Source organism: Chelonia mydas, chromosome 7, assembly GCF_015237465.2.
Source record: "Chelonia mydas isolate rCheMyd1 chromosome 7, rCheMyd1.pri.v2, whole genome shotgun sequence".
NCBI classification, from domain to species: Eukaryota; Metazoa; Chordata; order Testudines; family Cheloniidae; genus Chelonia; species Chelonia mydas.
Window position 1 is genome coordinate 45,675,492 of NC_057853.1, and position 6,015 is coordinate 45,681,506.

The window sequence follows — 6,015 nt, forward strand, 5'->3', positions numbered from 1 at the left end:
CGGGACGGCCCAGCAGTCAGAGCACAGTTAAACTCTGCAGGACGTGGGCCATGATGGTGGATTTTCAGGCAGCAAGGTGTAAATCAGTCTGGGGTGGATCTTGGCAGCGGCACATTGCAGCTATGGGTGTTCTGCATTCCCCAAGTGTTCCTGTTGGGCTGGCAGCTACAGTGAGACTGCACTGATGATCCATGCTGCCTTCAGGGCAGGGGCTGGGGTCACTAGGACCCCACTGAGGGGGCGAGGAGTTGTTTAAACAGTTACAACTCATAGTGAGCCACCCGTAATGCTTCCCACCCCCAAAGCTGTGTACACCCAGTAACCACTGGCCTCACCATGCTGCTGGGGGCAGGGAAGAGCATTAACCCTGATTGATGTGGAAACTGAGGCAGGCTGTGACATGACTTGTTCAAGGTGGGAGAGGGGAGTGAACGTCGGATTAAGGATCAGAACTCAGGATCTCCTGGCTGCCAGTCCTGTGCATGGACTGCTCAGATGGGGCTCCACTGAACCTAAGGTGCCCCCTGGGTGTGGCTTTCAGTTTGGCCTAGCCTCCCTGGACTGCTGCCACGGGGAACACAGAAAAGCGGCGCTAAAGACAAGTATTGCAGGGGGATGGGGACACTCTGCCTGGGCTAACTGGCCTGGAGCTGATCAGGGGAAGGGGGTATTGGGCGTTGAATGAACAGCTGGAGAGCTGAAGTGAGCTCAAGAGATGCACCAGGAAAGGGCATGGCAGGGTGGGAAGGAAAGGAATTTTATAAACTGGGTGGATTCCCATGAAGGGGATGAGTGAGCTAGCTAGCTCAGGAGAGAAGGGAAAACCTCTGCAGGCCCTCTGGGGCAGAGAAGGAGCAAGGCGGGCCAGGTAGGAGTCCTATTCGGGGTTAGGGAGACACCCAGGGTACGGAGGCCTGGTGTACTCTTCCGAGAGGAGTTTGAAGGCCGAAGGGCTAGAGGGAAAGGCCCTATGGGTTGGAATCCTGGCCAGAGGGCAGCCAGAAGCAGGAGTGAGCTCCTAAACCCACAAGTGGGGGGTGAATCATAGAATATTAGGGTTGGAAGAGACCTCAGGAGGTCGTCTAGTCCAATCCCCTGCTCAAAGCAGGACCAACCCCAACTAAATCATCCCAGCTAGGGCTTTGTCAAGCTGGGCCTTAAAAACTTCTAAGGATGGAGATTCCACCACCTCCCTAGGTAACCCATTCCAGTGCTTCACCACCCTCCTAGTGAAATAGTGTTTCCTAATAGCCAACCTAGAGCTCCCCCATTGCAACTTGAGACCATTGCTTCTTGTTCTGTCATCTGGCACCACTGAGAACAGCCGAGCTCCATCCTCTTTGAAACCCCCTTCAGGCAGTTGAAGGCTGCTATCAAATCCCCCCGCTCACTCTTCTCTTCTGCAGACTAAATAACCCCACTGCTTTCCCCATGTCCACAGAGCCAGTTATCTCATCATAGAAAGCAATCAGGTTGGTCAGGCGTGACTTGCCCTTAGTGAATCCACGTTGACTGTTCCTGATCACCTTCCTCTCCTCCAAGTGCTTCAAAATGGATTCCTTGAGGACCTGCTCCATGATTTTGCCAGGGACTGAAGTGAGGCTGTAGTTCCCCGGGTTCTCTTTTTTTAAATATGGTCCCTTCTGACCTTAGTATCTATGAATCTATATTTGTCTTTTTCCAATCATCTGGGACTGCCCCCGATCGCCACGAATATTCAAAGATAATGGCCAATGGCTCTGCAATCACATCAGCCAACTCCCTGGATGCAATAGATCTGGATCCATGGACTTGTGCACGTCCAGCTTTTCTAAATAGTCCTTAACCTGTTCTTTCACCACTGAGGGCTGCTCACCTACTCCCCATGCTGTGTTGTGCAGTGCAGCAGTCTTGGAGCTGCCCTTGTCTGTGAAGACCGAGGCAAAAAAAGCATTGAGTACTTCAGCTTTTTCCACATCATCTGTCACTAGGTTGCCTCCCCCATTCAGTAAAGGTCCCACACTTACCGTGACCACCTTCTTGTTGCTAACGTACCTGTAGAAACCCTCCTTGTTACCCTCCACATCCCTTGCTAGCTGCAACTCCAGTTGTGCCTTGGCCTTCCTGATTACACCCCTGCATGCTCTAGTAATATTTTTATACTCCTCCCTAGTCATCTGTCCAAATTTCCACTTCTTGTAAGTTTCCTTTTTGAGTTTAAGCTCACCGAAGATTTCACTGTTTGCGGATACAGACTAACACGGCTGCTACTCTGAAACCTCTCACTGATGGGCTACGTTACTCCGGCCAAGCCACGGTGGCTCCCACATTTAGACTCTTGTGCCTCAAATGAGGCACTTAAAGGTAGATAAAGGCAAGGACGTAGGAATGGCCTGTTTTTTCCGAGGGGCTGCTCCCGCTCCAATGCAGTCACTAGTGCTGAGGGCTAGGGTCCCTGCTGGAAAGCGGGCCATTGCCATTTATGCACCTGTATTTGGAAAGTATTGGTGCTTCTGCATCTCTGCGCCTCAGTTTCCCTGTCTGTACAATCTGGCTGATGATACTGACATGCCCCAGAGAGCAGCTGGGAGGCTTGTCCCTTTGAATCCCTCAGCTGGAAGGGGCCATGGGAGGGTCAGGGGAATGGTATCCTCTGTCTAAGGTGCTACAGGTTCATCCTGGGCAATTCAGAACCAGCAAAGATCCCCCTTCCCTACCCCATTCCAGTTCTCTGCCCTGGGTTTGCAGAAGGGCAGGAAGTGACCCTGGAAGAGGAAAATAATCAGAAGAGAGGGACCAGAGCTGGAATGGCAGGACCCAGCTCTCTCCTACTCCTGTGTTTGAGGTGGTGGGGAGAGGGAGTTTCTGGTCCCATCTCTGCTCAAGGTAATCTTCAAAGAGCTAGTTGAGCAATAAGCCCTTAGGTGACTAGGGCAGCCATGCAGGACCTGGGCTGTGGAAAGTTCAGGGTTCACTTGTCCCTCTCCCCTGCAGCTGGTTAAACTTTCTGTTGATCATCATGCCCTGGTGGGAGTGACCCAGCTGGGTCATTCACCAGGGGGCCTCATGCCTTACAGGGCCTGGGCTGAGTGCTGGGCAGTGGCTGGATTTTGTGGGACGCAGCATGGGTCAAGCATATGACCAATCTTCCCTCTGGAAGGGAATGTGGCTCTTGCTGATACTAAGACCAGGTAATGCCCGGCCACAGGGAGAAGGAAATTAGAACCTATTGGGGTCCCTCGTTTCCCCCAGCCCATGGGAAATTAGTGAGATTGAGTCTCTTCACTCCGTCCCGGAGCAGTCCCAGGACTCCCACTCAGCACCATCTAGTGGGGACCTGCCTCCTGCGTGTTCCCTGTGTCCCACCACTAATAACTGGACCATTCAACATGACGGACCTAGTGCGCTCCCACCCCCAACAATAGAGGGACTCGAGGGAAACCTTCCCCAACTTGGCTCGCACGCTGGAGCCCTGGGGCACCAGTACTATATGTTGCAGCGCAGCACAGCGCTGACGGCAGCCAGGAAGCCCTTCTCAAGTTATTTTAACAGCCTTCCAAGCCAGATGGGTTTTACCCCAGGGCACAACAGGAAAGATGCTCTCCTGAGCTCAGCAAATGCCCGGTGGGTATCTGTGTTAGCAGCATCTTCTGGGATGATTACTGATGATTTGTACAGCAGCACTTATGGATTGGGGTAGGTACCGTCCAGTCCTGTAATAACAAACCAATCCCTGTTCCGACAAGCTCCCACGTTTGGTTAATGACAAGATGCAATCAGTGGATAAAAGGATTGAGGGGGAAGAAGGATGAGATGAGCCTGTTCTTGGAGTAAAATCGCCACTAGTCCATACATCCGGCATACAGGAGTGCTACAAAATGGATAAACCCCAGGGCATCATTAAATCTGCTCAAACTAGCTGTTAGTCTTATTCAACCCACTCTACTATACAGGAGCAAAGTCTGGGGTCCAGCATTACTAGCTAGTTATAAGAATTGGGATAAAACCCAAGAGAGACTTGACTTCTGGGCATCACAAAATGGGGAAGAGATGGCCAGCCCTCTGTAGAGATAGAGGTGGTTAGGGACTATTTAGAAAAGCTGGACGTGCACAAGTCCATGGGGCCGGACGAATTGCATCCGAGAGTGCTGAAGGAATTGGCGGCTGTGATTGCAGAGCTCTTGGCCATTATCTTTGAAAACTCGTGGCGAACGGGGGAAGTCCCGGATGACTGGAAAAAGGCTAATGTAGTGCCCATCTTTAAAAAAGGGAAGAAGGAGGATCCTGGGAACTACAGGCCAGTCAGCCTCACCTCAGTCCCTGGAAAAATCATGGAGCAGGTCCTCAAAGAATCAATCCTGAAGCACTTAGAGGAGAGGAAAGTGATCAGGAACAGTCAGCATGGATTCACCAAGGGAAGGTCATACCTGACTAATCTAATCGCCTTTTATGATGAGATTACTGGTTCTGTGGATGAAGGGAAAGCAGTGGATGTATTGTTTCTTGACTTTAGCAAAGCTTTTGACACGGTCTCCCACAGCATTCTTGTCAGCAAGTTAAGGACGTATGGGCTGGATGAATGCACTATAAGGTGGGTAGAAAGCTGGCTAGATTGTCGGGCACAACGGGTAGTGATCAATGGCTCCATGTCTAGTTGGCAGCCGGTGTCAAGTGGAGTGCCCCAGGGGTCGGTCCTGGGGCCCGTTTTGTTCAATATCTTCATAAATGATCTGGAGGATGGTGTGGATTGCACTCTGAGCAAATTTGCGGATGATACTAAACTGGGAGGAGTGGTAGATACGCTGGAGGGGAGGGATAGGATACAGAAGGACCTAGACAAATTGGAGGATTGGGCCAAAAGAAATCTGATGAGGTTCAATAAGGATAAGTGCAGGGTCCTGCACTTAGGATGGAAGAATCCAATGCACCGCTACAGACTAGGGACCGAATGGCTAGGCAGCAGTTCTGCGGAAAAGGACCTAGGGGTGACAGTGGACGAGAAGCTGGATATGAGTCAGCAGTGTGCCCTTGTTGCCAAGAAGGCCAATGGCATTTTGGGATGTATAAGTAGGGGCATAGCGAGCAGATCGAGGGACGTGATCGTTCCCCTCTATTCGACACTGGTGAGGCCTCATCTGGAGTACTGTGTCCAGTTTTGGGCCCCACACTACAAGAAGGATGTGGATAAATTGGAAAGAGTCCAGCAAAGGGCAACAAAAATGATTAGGGGTCTAGAGCACATGACTTATGAGGAGAGGCTGAGGGAGCTGGGATTGTTTAGTCTGCGGAAGAGAAGAATGAGGGGGGAGACTTGGTCCTGCTTTGAGCAGGGGGTTGGACTAGATGACCTTCTGGGGTCCCTTCCAACCCTGATATTCTATGATTCTATGATTCTATGACTTCTGCAATTCAACCAACAGCTATTCCAGCCACACAGGGCCGGCAGCAATAGTGGCTGCAGAATAGAAAGGGGTCAATTGCCTCCCCCTAAATTGTGGTGTTTCAACCAAACCAGCCCCCTTCAGCTCGAAGCCATAAAGGATGAAGACCTAAGTCCAGATGATGACAATACACTCCCATGTGTCATCCCTTCTGGGTTTCAGCAATGCTACTGTCCCCATCTGTGCAGCAAACAACCTCACCCCAACCCACAGGTCTGACCATTTTCAGATCAAGACTGGAGGCTTTTCCAAAAAATAGGGTCTCGTTCAATCCAGAATGATTTTGGGGAAGTTCTATAGCCTGTGTCAGACAGGCGGTCAGATCAGATGACTGGCCTTGGAATCTATGAAAATCCTTATCACATGACTCCAGGAGCTGGGGCCTTAAGAAAGACACCAGATATCACAAGACTTGCATTAAAATCACAAACAGTGGCAACACTGTTCCCACCTACCTCAGCACAGCTGTCAAGTTTTGTGCAACTCCACATCCTCCTACTCCTGACATTGCTTTGGTGCAGGTTGTCTTGACCATTAGCAGACATATAGGGTTAGATGCACATTCGCTCATTACATAATTTGCATAAACTGTCAC